Source organism: Haemaphysalis longicornis, unplaced genomic scaffold, assembly GCF_048455015.1.
Source record: "Haemaphysalis longicornis isolate Haplotype H1 unplaced genomic scaffold, Haemaphysalis longicornis Haplotype H1 scaffold_1, whole genome shotgun sequence".
Classification (NCBI taxonomy): domain Eukaryota; kingdom Metazoa; phylum Arthropoda; class Arachnida; order Ixodida; family Ixodidae; genus Haemaphysalis; species Haemaphysalis longicornis.
In genome coordinates this window covers 182,938,599-182,953,370 of record NW_027526203.1, presented here as the reverse complement: position 1 = coordinate 182,953,370, position 14,772 = coordinate 182,938,599, and positions in this window count along the sequence as shown.

The window sequence follows — 14,772 nt, the reverse complement described above, 5'->3', positions numbered from 1 at the left end:
CTGAACTCCTTTTAAATCGACCATCATTCTCTGCGCCCTTCTCTTACAGAGTTAGAGAGGAAGCGTCAGAGCTTGCTGTCTCCTTTTTAGATACAATCCAAAGTTCTCTAAGGGATTTTATAGCACCATGGCATCTCCGCCCTGTATCATGCGACACATCTTTCACACATGTAGATTAAAACCGAGCTCCCACATGTGCAATTCTGCAGCATTTCTTGTATTTGCAGCAGAAGTATTGGTGTTCTGAATTTTATACGGACGCTTCTAGAACTGCCACCTCTGTGTCCTGCGCGGCGCATGGGCCCGGCCTTAGTGTCACTAGAACTCTGAATAGTCATACTAGTATCTTTACGGCAGAGGCTTACGGTGTACTTCTTGCTGTCAATCATATACTACAAAGCCACATCCCACAACCCATTATCTATACAGATTCCCTCAGTGTTGTGCGGGCACTGTCGTCAACAATGCCTTCGAAAAACCACGTTGTCAATCTGATCGTCAAGGGTATTATGTCTGTGTATGTACGCAAATTTGAACTGGTTCTTTGCTGGGTCCCTGACCACTGTGGTATAGCCGGGAACGAAGCAGCGGACCGAATGGCTGCTGCTGCTACACTCTTGAATACAGTAGACATAACCACATTACCCTACACCGACGTGAAACCACACATCAGACAACAACTTCGCAAAACATGGCAAACACACTGGAGTGAACAAACAGACAACAAGTTACACGTAATAAAACCTCACTTGGGACCATACACCACCGACACACGCAATAGATACTCTGAAGTCGCCTTGGCCAGATTACGGATAGGGCACACACATGCAACGCACTCGCACCTTCTCACTGCATCTCCAAGACCTCTGTGCAGCAGGTGCGGAGAGTCCCTATCCGTAGTGCACATACTAATCACATGCAAGGCACTTCACACAACACGACACAAACACTTCAGAGAACTCTACAGACAACATATCCCACTACATCCATCGCTGTTTCTAGGTGACGATGCCAGTGTTTCTGTCAAACGTGTGTTTGAGTATTTGTCAGACGTTAAGTTTTTAAACCTCATTTCCTATCACGCATAATCAAATCTGGCCCTATACACCAGCCATCACCATTATCTTTAACTGATTTTACTATGTTCGGATGACACTTTTTTTAAAAAAACCTGTATTTTTGTGGTAACCACTTAATTAAATAAACTTTTCTCTGGCGCTCTTTTCCCTTAGTCGGCCTTGCGCCACAAAAACCCAACCATCATCATCATCAAAAAGAAAACGTGGCGTTAAACAGTCGTGGACGAAGACAAGATAGGACGGGTACAGGCGCCCGTATCTGTCTTATCTTGTCTTCGTCGAAGTACGTTTGGTTTCTCTTTTTTTATTCAGCTACAACTTTCGTGGTGCCATATAACCCACTCAGTCATTCATTCCTTCGACTCCGCATGACCGACGTTAGTTATGCTCACGCACTGCCTGCTCTTTCATCGAACACGCAGATGCCACTGCTCACGGCTTCCACAGAACAGAAAGGATTTCGGCTATTTCGTAGCTCCTAGGCGTTGTAATGCATAGTGAAGAAAGCAAATCTGAAAAACCGCTTAAGAATCCAATTGTCGTGCCAAGTCCAAGCGAGAAGCAGGGGTCCTCGCTTCCCCCCCCTTCCCCCCCCCCTCCCCCCTAAGAAACTCTATGGTATATAGGGGCTATCGGCGGCGGCAGGCACGCATGCGTGTTCGGTTCCTTTTAGTTTACCGCCGGGGCAGCCACACGGCACTCGTATGCGGTTGGGCCACAGCTCCTGTGCTCCAGTTACTTCTGACGGCACCTGTAGAAATAAGATGTTGAAGTAAAGAAGTTGTTAAAAGTATCGTCTGCGCCTTCAAAGCACGTAAGCTGACTTAAGTGCCCGGAAGAAGTTTTTTTTTTTGCATGAACACACCCAGCATTATGCATTGCCGCTCTTTGGCCGACACGCGTTGGGCATAAACACAGCAAGAGCATTCAAATTTGAAGGAAAGGGTTTGACACGTAACTTGATGGCAGTTGAAAAACTGCACTGATGGAGAGTTCAACAAAGCCCAGAATTCCAGTGACTTTCGGGAGTAACAGCACGAGTATTCATCGGTGACCGTGAATGGGTAAATAAGGTCAAATATCCCATTTTTGGCGGTATTTCTTGCCACCTGCATGCACTGTAGTTGAAACACAGAAGCAAGTGGTTCCGGACCATTATAGTCTCAATTGGATATTTGATCAACGGGCCCCACATAAAGGGTCTTAGGAGCTAAATCGTTTTATTATTTGCTTGATTCATGCCCCATACATTTTGGCCCTGACTCGTGCATCTTAAGCGGACACTAAAGTGAATTTGTTAGTTTGTGTTTGCATTGCGTAGACGGGTTCAAATAAACACACTTTTCATCGTTTATCTGGTTGCTAAAGCAGGATTTACTTTATAAAGCCTGAAAGAAAATACCATGCGACATCTGGGGGGGGGGGGGGCGGAGCAATTGAAGCAGGGACGCGAAATCGTCTTGCGATGTGGTAGGACGATGCCCACGGTTTGAAAGTTCATGCATACGCACTTGAGTTGGTATAAATGTTACCATTTTTCTTTAGGAACCACTGTAGCGCTGTTGGCAACAAGCATATGTGGCGGTTTTTAATGTTTTTAGTTTATTTTTGGAGAGTTTTTCTAAGCAGTTTAGGCTTTGGTTCCGTGCAACAACATGCTTGGCATCCCACGTCATCATTGGTCCCGCATTCTCTACATCTCAGGAATCGGAACACTGCGCATGGACGAGCTGAGCCTTCCAGTACCGCTTAGAATCGTAATGCTTACGAGCCGAGGCGTTCGCAATCGCTGAACGCCCTTCGCGTCATCCGATTCGCTAATATGCGAGGCGTTTCGCCCTTATTTCACCACACCGAGAGTCGGCTGATTGGGCACTGTGTCTGCAAGCTGTCGGTGCTTATGTCAACAGCACGCCAACGAGAACATGTCGGCGCGTTGTACTGTAGTACTGCCAGTGCAAGCACGAAGAAACAGTTTCCGAACACTTGCAGTGAGTTCAACAATGCTGCTTCAAAAGAATACTATGATTCTGAGAAAGAGTCAGGTAACCGTTCTTGAGAAGGTTTAGCAGGACTCTGGTCCAGCGTTCTATAACTCCATCGCCGGTGGAATTTCCCAACTCGTGTTAAGAGTTGCTCGACGCTGTTTCTGAGGTCCCCTCGCAAATCCTCTAGAAATATACTTTGACTCCCTCCCCACGAGAGTCCGGGGATTCCCGGTTGAAGGGTCCGGCTATGCTGGGGTAAGAGGAGCTACCTGATGTTTGAAAAAGGAATTGTATATGGGACAAGCATTTCAACACCTTTGCAGAGTTGCCCGGACTCCTTCACTTCTTAGAGTGGAGTCTTCACGGAGTCTGCCAACTCGTTCATGGAGTAATGAAGGCTCCAGGACGAACAGTGAAAGCGGTCTTAAGAACACCGCTAAAAAACTCATAATCCTGCCTGGCATTCGAACCTGCTGATAGCGACGCACTACATACACCCAGTTCTCTAGACTACACGTTCAAAACACCACAGTTGCTGGGGAGGATATATTGAGCATATTAATCCGACTGACCCTTCCTACTGTACAGGCTGTATATTTGTAGAACTGTAGCATACTGAGCAGCTTAGAAGAGTATTTGTTGAATGACGCTGGTGCAGGAAGCTTCCCCTAAGCCCCCAAAGTATCTTTTCACTAGCGACTGCGTTCCTTTGGCAGTAAAAGCGATCTTAAATGTGTGGTCGGGCTTCTGACCGTTGTGTTCGTTCACCCTGCGCAAAATGTGCTTCTCATAACCTGGTTTTACGCTTCGCAATAAAAGCTTCAGTTGATTTTAATTCCTTATTACCTAGACTAACTTCGTTGTTTCTTCTCCTGCCTTTAATTGGCCTTAGGTTTTCCAGAAGCGTACCAGTGGCACAGACATTGGCGGCTTACAATTCCCGTGAAGTCAGCGAAGCGTCCTAACGCCAATACAAATCGGTTTGCAAAAGCGCTACTGTGGAGTTAATTTTCTTCATTGACTTTACTAAGCTCAATCTCATTCAAACTAACAAAATGCAGCCTCATTCTTCAGGATGAAAATCTTGCCGCGAATCAGTTTTCACTTCATGATCTACTTCTGACGACCCTTCCGTGGTTCGGCGAGCCCCACAGTATGGGCAATCAAGCCAATCCGCAAGAGTAAACGTCATATGAAACGTCACAGGAAATCATTCAGCAAGATGCAGAAAGGAGAACAGCACTTTCAAATTGGTTGTTCTAAGTAAATTCCCGTAAATACGCCCAGAGTACTTCAAGCTTAACATAGGGACTTCAGACTTTATTCTGCACAAGTTACGTGACAATGTTTGCAAATAACTTCAGTGTCCGCTGATGGGAAGCCGAAGTGGTTTAAACGTTGTATAATTACATTGCCATGTTAAATTTAGAAGCCGTAGGCCATTTTATCCGTTTTTCTGCTCGATTTGCTGGCATTTTTAACGGGAAAACTGAGCCCGAAAGTGCCGCTTGCCAAGCACTGCCCTTCTCTGCTTTGCTGCCTTCGGCTATGACAACACACTAGTACGTCTGTGGGTATACAACAAACGGGTTGCCAATATCTGTAATATGTACGACTGTTGTTGGTGTTTGTGGTTTTAGGGAAAAGGAAAGGAAGTGCGCTGGGGATATTTTGAGCTCGGCAGGGAGCTCACCTGCATACAACCCAGTGCAGAGGAGGGGAAGTAAAGGGGAGGGAAAGGATAGACCAGAGGTTAAAAAGGTATAAAAAGCGAGAAGAAAGAATAAAAAATACGGCCAAGTCAGTCCGGACACATCAGTCATTAAGGCACTCCGGCCTACAGCCGCTGTGTGAGGCCGGTCGTCTCCAGTTAATGGATCAGATGGGTGATGACTTTTTTCGTTGCCGGAGGCCCCTTCGGAAATAGAATGTCCTCCATGCCGGCGCCGGGAAGGGCTTGACGCTGAACGCTCGGTGGAGCTCTGCTCTCGGCGTCGCGTGGTTACGGCAGAAGCACAGTAGATGCTCCAGCCCCTCTGGTTGCGAACAGTCCGCACATGTAGGGGCATCCTTGCGCCCGTGTCGGTGCAAGCGCTCCGCCACGATGCAGCATTCGAGCCGCATGCGGCGCAGCAGGCAGCGGGCGTCCTTGCTGATGCGCGCAGACAGCGGCCGTGGCGCCAGGCCACTCATAACCCGGGTGTAGGGCTGCATCGTCTGCACCATGCCGGCCAGGACGATGCGGGCATCGTCGAAGGCTGGGACGTCCCGGGAAACTGGGGTGCCCTCTTGGTGGACTTCCCTGGCCAGGGCGTCGGCGTGCTCGTTGCCCCGGATGCCATGGTGGCCTGGAAGTCAGTGGAGCCACAGGTACTTCATGGTCAGCCGCCAGGAAAGAGCCTGTCCGTGGGGTGTTATGGCCGGTGTTGCCCGTCGAGCTCTGTAGCCTCCAGGGTGCAGCATCAGGGCCTGCGATTTGACCTCCGACAGCTGTAGGCCATGGCCCCCCGAGGAAGGCTGCAACCGCTCCCAGAACCTGCTGGAGGCACGCCGTGATGACTTGTGCGTGAAGAAAGATATTATTCAGTGGAGAGGGTCGAAGGTAATATTTCAAAGCTTCGATAGCATGAAAACAAAATGCAAACCAGTATGACGTCACTGCAGTAGTTGGTGCGGCGGCCACAAATGGCGCATGCTGTTTTCTTTTTTTCCGCCGATTGCAAATGAGCAAATGCTCTAGTCTACCTCTAAACAGTTGCATTAATAAGTACATGCGGTAAACTAGGCAACTACAAATATGGTTTCAACAAACTCACTTCAGTGTACCTTAAACCAGCAGAAAACGCAGCAACCGCCTACGGTGTGGACCAGTACAGTAGTACGCAGGGCGACCATCGCAAGAACGCAAAAGGTGACAACGAGACTCGAAAAACTCTGGATCATACGCCTTCAACGGAGCGACCAGCCTGGATTTTCCTGAGCGGCTGGTACTTACCAAAACGCGTGAAAATCGGAATCGAGAGGTGGTCAATCGCTGGGCAAGATAAAGAGGGGGGAGAAGGAATGCTCACAGACCGCAATACGTGGACGGCGCTAGAGGAGAGCGGCGTGGGGCTGGGCCTTCCGGGAAAGCAAGCTGCTGTGGGGAGGACAGATCGATGGCCGGTTTTTCCGGTCAACGAGCCCTCCTCCCTCTGTGACCCGCTTACATTGGCCCTCAGGCGCGGAAAGCGCGCGCCGCTCGGCACGTTCTTCTCTCCGTGCACGTGGGTGCGGCGCGGACTTTGTTGTATAACCCAGGGTTACGACACGTGCGCCACTCTTTCTGTAACCGACCGTCGCCTTCACACTGCTGTTATGCCACACCCGCATTTCGCTTGAAATGTCAACCAATAAGAAGAAACTTATCAGTGCACAGAAACGCAGGTATGGCGCAACTTGTCACACTTGCCAGCAGGCCGTTATGTCGTAATGACGTTTACACTGATATCAAAATGATCCTATGGCGCCTCGGCTTTATTTTATGATAAGACGCAGTGTGTGACACTCTCTATCAATTGAACGCGATATATATTCATATGTTTTGGTGAGAGATTCGGGCACGCTGGTGGACCGCTTATCGATTGCAAATACCTTTATATAGGCATCCTCAGTTTTCGTTCAAAGGGGGGTATACCCGCATACATATCGGTTTATGATGTGCATGCCGGCGTTTCTTCGCATGACATTCAGTTTTCTTTTAATCCGTCCCTACTGCTGTTGGTATGCAAGGAAACCTATCCAATTGAGGATAGGTTTCCATATAATTTCCGAGAACAAAAATATACCAAAACTCGCCTTTAGCCCTGTCGATAACTGAATGGAATTACTTGCAGATAATATTGCATCTGTAACAGTCTTCATCCTTTCTTAAAGCATTAAAAGTGTTCTTAGAAATTCCAATCGATTAGTGTAGCTATGCGGTGGTGTTGCTGATGTTAATTATTTGATTGTTATTTGGCCTACACTTTGTCATCTGGGGCATATTGTATTGTTGTTAACGTACCTGCTCTTGTGCAGAGTTTATATACAGGTCTTTTTCCCTTATCACTTCTGTTGTGTGTAGTTTTCCTGCGCTTCTACATTTCAAGCTTTATATAATGATGTCTGGCAACATTTAATGTATTGTGCACTGATTGAATATTTTCCTAATCCCCCCTATGCAATGCGCTCCCGGATCCTTAGGGTATACGAAAATAAATAAAATTTAGGCTCATCGTAGGGCTGATAGATCCAGGTGTTCATGAATATGACCTCAACCTGCGTTAAGGCGGCTCTGTTTTGATGAAAAAATAAAAGTGGTTCGAAAATGGCCAACAGCGCAAGCAGAATAACAGCAAAGTCAGCAAAACTAAGCAGATTTGGGATTCGAAACCGGGCCTTCCAGGATGCGATTCCAACACATCGCCTGCACCATCACCGAGCCTTAACTTGAGAAAACAAAAGGCGGGCTTAGACAAAGCGTTGTGTCCCTCGTCTTAGCAACGTGTTAAGACATGTAGTGAGGCCCAGAGGAGTCATTTGGGCACGCTAATTACATACGTACCAAACCTAATTTGCGCTAATAGCGAATATGTAGGGCTTTCAAGGGGAAGGAGAAGCATACGAAAGAGAAGACAACAATCCCTCTCCGTGGATACGCGCCCATTCCTCGAAGAAGAAGAGGAAGAAAACCAAAAATAAAACGAAAACGACTCAAAGGTAAAAGACCATGACCATGGTAACGAGGCGACGCTATCGCACCACTGGAGGCATAAAGAAACTTCGAGCATACAAATTACGAAACTGGCAAGGTGTGTTTACGCTAATAGAGAATATGTTGGGCTAACCACGGGACGATGGGCCAAGCCTTTCAGAAATGGAAGGGAGAAGAAGGAAACGATTGAAAGGGAAAATGATCATAGCGATGATAATGCGAGGACACAATCTCACCACTGGAGCCCTACAGGAGTAATTTGAGCATGTTAATTACAAAAGGAAAAAAGCACGTGTACCCTCACAGCGTAAATATAATGTTAAAGACAAGAAAACGACGCAATCGGAAAAGGGTAGTGAGGATGGTAATGGAAGGACAATCACATAACTGGACACGTTTGTGCATGTCTTTGCTGTCTCTGGTGCGATGTACTTTGAAGCGTCTACCTAAGTCGACGCTGTGAAATATGGTCGAAGACGGAAGTGAGCCTCTGAAGAAAATGCAAGGGAACACAAAAATGCCGCACTGCAAGCAGGGAGGCAGGCGCTCCCTGCAGATAGAGCACCACCACCTGGCACCACCGTAATCATAACGACGTGATGATTACTCGCCAGACATATATCCTTCTAGTGACGAAGACATTGGAGCAACAGAAGAGGATATAATCACGACAGACCTACCATAACACACAGAGGGTCGCACAAATTGAAATACTCCTAAGAAATAATGCTTTTGCAATTCTATACGTAAGCAGTCCAAATGTATTACTGATTTTTAAATTCTAAAAGTACACTTGACGTATAGTTAACGAGTCTCACCTTCATCTTCGCGTGCGTGCGTGCGTGCGCATCCCCGTTCTCAATGTTTCTTACCGTTTTGTTTCCGACTTGATTAGAGGTTTCTAGAAAGGACCATGCTGTAGCATAAATACACGAAAGCCAAATGCCCTCACATTTTACTAGCCAATACTGAACGTCACACGTCGTCCTGTCTGACTGCTCCTTCGATGTCTGCTTTTTGATAGCTACTTTTGCAGCACGAGTTCGGTCTAATAACATCAATGCTGTCGCTAAACCTTGCGTAACCATTGACCGCCTGACTGTTGCGCTCATTTCACATGATCACGCGTATAACCGCATATTTGTAGGCGCTAGCTGCTGCGGCCAGGTTCTCGATGACGGCCCTCGTCGAGCGCGTAGAGTGACTCGCAAGCTCATTGCGGGTGAGTTGTATCCGTTCGGACGATGGGAAGCCACAGCCGAACTTAAACCTGTTTAATTCATAACCGGAACAGTATAGCGACGACACAGCAAAAAGGCTGCGACAAAGGTTCGAACATTATTACTCAAACCGGCAGCATTAAGAGCTCTTGAACTCTGCTCGAAACGCACTGGCACACTGCTCGCAGCGTCTGGGGCAATTGATAAGAGCAAATGCAACCGTCACAAGTTTTCAGAAGACAGAAGGGAATTCAGACTGCGATCAATTAACCCCCCCCCCCCCCAGAATATATCCCAACTCCGCCAGAGGAGTCGTGAGCCGGCGCGCACCAGGGCTCATTCGCAGGAGGTTCTTTTGGCATTGCGCCTGCGCGGTGTCCGCATAGCCTTGCTTGGAGAAAAAAATTCACCATCTTCCCGTAGGGGAACCCTGAGTAGTATGCGAAGCAGCCATGGGGTCGACTCACGTTCCCATTAGTTTTCAGTTGGATCGCGGCGTTGCGGGAGGAGAATGAGGGGAGCGGAGCTACAGTGGCGCCTCCAGCGGAGTATGCAGCGGCTACCGTCGCGTCTCTAACCATAAGCTGCTTCGCATTATCGCGCGCGGAGCCGCAGGTGTTGCCATTCGTTGCGCAATCCCGGAGAGGAGGAATGCTGGAGAGGAGATGAGTGTCGGAGAGGAGAGGAGGAATGCCTCGCATACTACACAGGGTTCCCCTACGGGAAGATGACGATGGTGGTTGAACGCGAAGCTATCTCGGGATGGATTCTTTGGTTGGCCAATCCCTAGGGGCATCCTGCCACAATCATCATCAGCGGTGCCTGGCCAGGCATGCGCAGTGGGTGTGCGGACGCTGGACAACGACAACGACAAGGGAGGGAGGGACACAGCCCCGAGCATGAGATGCTTCGCATCTAATCCAATCCCTAGGGGCATCCTGCCACAATCATCATCAGCAGTGCCTGGCCAGGCATGCGCAGTGGGGGTGTGGTACTCAGGGTTCCCCTACGGGAAGATGACGACGGTGGTTGAACGCGAAGCTATCTCGTGATGGATTCTTTGGTTCTCTAATCCATAGGGGCATCCTGCCACTATCATCATCAGCGGGGCCTGGCGAGGCATGCGCAGTGGGTGTGCGGGCGGTGGACAACAACGACAAGGGAGGGAGGGACACAGCCCCGAGCATGAGATGCTTCGCACCTAATATATCGAAGCTTGTCTACTTTGCTGCAGCTGCAACGGCCCGGTTTTCACCAGTGCTCAACAGTCCACCACGTTGCGTGAAAATGCGAGCATTGCGGCACATAAAGGGGACACATCATTGCTGATTCGTAACAGTGCTGAAAGTGGTAGTGCGTAAAACCAACCGATGAGTGTTAATGGAGTAATACCTGACAACCGATGGTTACCTACCTGTCAATCAACGCCCCACATGCATTTAGAGTAACTGATGGGCAATTGTTAGGGGAGCTTTAAACGCCACGGTAAAGCTGTTCTCAGAAGGGTTGTGATCTAGCTCATAAAAACGATCGGGGTGGGGTACAATCACAGTAAACCGAAATAGCTTTTAAGCAAATCAATGGGTTTGGAGTTGGTCGGTTTTGTATTAACGCAATTTTCGAACATTCCCGTTCACCAGATTCTCCCGAAAGAGTGAAACTGGAACTAAACTTAGCGTTCTGAAAATATTCCAATTTACACTGCAATGGACAAAACACTCGAATCGACACTCCAATTAACAAAGGCTGTCAACGCACCCTCATGGACCCTTATCCGATTCTTCAGCAGCGCCCTCGGAACACAGTCGCTGCAGACGCTGTAGTGTTTTGCTAAAGCTTCGACATCTTCCCGCTGGATGCGCTGCAGCCATGACTCTGAGCTTCAACGAAAGTTCAACAGTTTTTTAAGGCTCAGTGAGCTTCGCTTCGGAATTGAAAAAGACGTGCGCTGGTGGATCTTTAAGAATGCGTGAGAATCTTGTTGCTACCCTGACGAACGGCGACGATACGCTCAAACATGCTTGGCCGCCACTGCAGCCAGCTTTACCTCACGTTTCCCGAGACACCTGCATAACATTTCCTGTCGTGTCACACGCTTTCTAATAGAAACAGGAGAAATTCCTGTTTGGGCTGCCCATCCGCGGTGTGGCGCTCGCCGGCGCACGTCCTGCCTTAGGCCACTGTAACCCAGGGTCTTGGAACGAAACGTTTTAACAGCGGAGCTGCTATCATCGCAGCACTGGAGCTACAACGGCCGTTAAGTCAACGCCAGGAGGAGACCACCAGAAGCAGCGCCCAGGGGACCACCGGGAGTGTCCGGGACCTGAATCGAGTCGTTCCTGGGATGTCCATGGACCCCTCTACCGAAGACTAACCATCGGCCTGTATTGGCGCCTTAACCGGTTGCCCCCTCATGTACTTTAACATGAGTGTTCAATAAAGTTTCACTCACTTACTTACTTGCACCTGGCCGTAATATGTGGCACGTAACGCGTTAAAAATACCAAGACAATAGAGAGTTTTAGCTGACCGTGTTCGACGGTCCGCTCCCGTATCGGCGGCACGGACAGCGCAACCGGAGCCAATGCCGTTCGCGGCCAAGCGCGCCACGCATGCGCAATGGCGCTCCCGCTTGCTATCGGAGCGGAGCGGGCCGTGAAAAACAGTCAGCTAAAACTCTCCAATGCCGAGTGCTCGCGAGCGCGTGTCTCGCGTCGACCGCTGACCGTCCCCGGCACGCGCAGTAGCTTCACCAAAAAGAAAAAAAAAAAAAAACCGAGGAGAAACAGAACCCCGAGGAGCGTGGAAATGCTGAGCGTTCCCGTGAGCGCGGGCTTTTCGTCGACCGCCGATCATCCCCGGCTCGCGCAGTTGCTTTAGAAAACAAAAGAGAGAAAAAGAAACGCAGTGCCTATTCTGTGAACCATACCACAGGATAATGTTCAGCTTTATTCTGTGGACCAGACTACAGGATAATACTCAGCATTATTTTGTGGACCATTTGAGGCGGCGCCTGGCGGTGCTGTTCGGCGCGGTCGTGTAAATCACTTCTCTCTCTCGTGTCGTGCGCAACGTTTATAGATACTTAATTTCAGTTTCAGAACTGCGCCTTCCCGGGTGGGCGCTCTGGTCGCGAGTTGGAGGGACTTTAGGCGGCAGCGTTGACGGCGTGCATCGGTCCGCTGAGCTCTAAGTTGCGGTGTGTAGTTGCGTGTCCGCTCTACAAGTTTCTTCTTTTCGCTTGCGTTTGTCTTTACCCATGTGCGAGAACCTTGCCTCTTCAGTGCATTCTGTTGAACGGGCGCGGAAGAAGACGTTTCGTGACTCCGTAAACACGCTGTTTTCTTTCATGTGCTGTCTTGGCGCACCGACCTACCTCACAGCCGGCTGTACGAGCGGACAATAATAATAAATATAATATTAATAATGAGAAGAAGAATCTTTATTTACAGGAACAGTACATATAATTTCCCAGCCCACTTAAGCAGCTGATGCTTCTGAGATGGCTGAGCACATGCATCGTGCATGGGGCATGCTTATGTCTTTTACAAAATAGACAACTGTAAAGAGGAGGAGGAAATCTCTTGCTAAAAAGCTATTAATAAAACCAAGCAGCCTAATGAAGAAAAATAAAAAAATTCTTAATGCTAACACAATATAACCAGAAAACATGCAATTCAAATCTGAATACAATACTTTCTGGTTTATCCAGAATTTTTGGTTAGCTTCAACAGGAGGAACCATTTGATTTTTTTTTCTTTTTGAAATTATGAAGCATAAACGCGCAAATGTCTATCATAATTGAAAGCATGCAGTTATTGCGCATGGCTCTGAGGAAGTATCATTCGCGCTGCAATGAATTTGCGCGACTGGCATGGCACACTTGACACCCACTGCTACGCGAAAATTCATTTAAAACGCTGTCGTTCTAAATATTTTAGCCACCGCTCAAAATCACTGGGCGTACACTTTACTATACATTTCTCCTTAGATATCACGGTCCGTTTCAAATGAATCGCGAACTGGAATAGCGGCAACAAAATGCTGAGCAACTACCGAGCGAACAGTTATTTCTTTTGGAGTACACAGCCAGATTAAGCTCGTCAGAACCCGAGAGACCTCAGGGCGGTACATTACGGGATGCGGTTTTTGGCAAGGGCGAAGGAGTCCAAGAGCGAAAAAAATCACGTGGCCACTAACTCTACGTAACTTGTAACGCCACGTACTTATTCTTAGGGGCCAAGCCGCTTAGGGACTGGGGCTGTTGGCATCTCCTGTCGTCGTCGTCGTAATCGTCGTCTCATGTCACGGTACTATTTACGCCTTGTGCTAGAGCGCTTCGTAACGCGTACAAAAAAAAAGACACCGAGACTCTCGTTTACGCCTCGAGCTAGAACGCTTCGTGCTTCGAAGACAAGCGACTTTTACAGCAAAGCTGTATACCTCTACCCCCCCCCCCCCCCCTTGAGGGTTTCATCTCCGTTTATCAGAACAGCATTCCCCTTTACGCACAGCGAGCGATGCAGGTAGCGTAATTTCGTCGTCAGGCATTTAGTACACAGCATAAAAGAACACACGAAATCAACAAAGACGTCCGAAGCGGCGGGCCCTACGTTCCACACCACGATGCGGCGAAATGCGGCCGAGTTCACGTTCACAAAAATTAGGCGGGCAAAGAAACGTCTTCAACAACTACCGATGACATGATGCCGACTGTTTTGACGCTACAAGACGCTCAGTTTGCGCTGTATTTGTCCCGCGCTTACACACCCTACCCGCGCGAACTTTGTATTAGTCGCCATGTTGACTATGAAACAACAAGCTTGGCATGACTTCAGTTGACTTCGGGGAAGGCTTGCTAAAAAAATGTTGCGGTACGTTAAAAATCGGCGTCAAAAATATGTGTTACCAGGTTGATAGCCTAAGTTTTTTGTAAACCAGACCACAAACCTGTGGACAAGCCGCGCAGGAAACGCTACGTTAAGTTGGTCTGCCCCCCCGCAAATGTTTATAGACCAACCACCCACCAAACAAAAATTAAGTGTACGTGACCTACTCTACCATGATCTTGGCAATCTTGGTCAACAAAGCTGAACATTATCTTGTGGTCTGGTCCACAGAATAAAGCCAAATATTATCCTGGGGTCTGGTCCACAGGATAAAGCTGAGCATTATCCTGTGGTCTGGTCCACAGAATAGGCACTGCGAAAAGGAACCGAAAACAACGCCACAGCTCGCGCAACACCTATACTCCACAGAACCTCGACGCGACTCCAAAAACGCCGCGCATGCGTCGCGCACGTACGCACCGCCGCTGCGCCCCAACTGTCTTCAAGCGCGACCGCACATGCAATGCTTGGCATGAGCAACAGGACGATATCGATGCATAGGACGACTACTACTGGCACAGCGGAAAGCGACGACGGAACATGTGAATAAACAATTTCAAACTTGTACAAATGTTGGGTAATGTGTCCTTCAGTGCGCACGTAGAAAGAAATGCTGCAACTTCTTTATGATTCAAGCACACAGAACACAAATAAGAAGGAATGGGAGTAAATGGCTTGTTGCATAACTCACTACCAATTCGGAGTTTTCAAAACTCCTTCCAATGATGATGATGATGATGGTTAGTGTTTAATGGCGCAAGGCCAACGAGGGCAAAGAGCGCCAGAGAAGAGGTTATTTAATGAAGGCAAGTGATTACCACACAAGGGTAGGTATAAAAACGTGTAAACCGAACATAATAA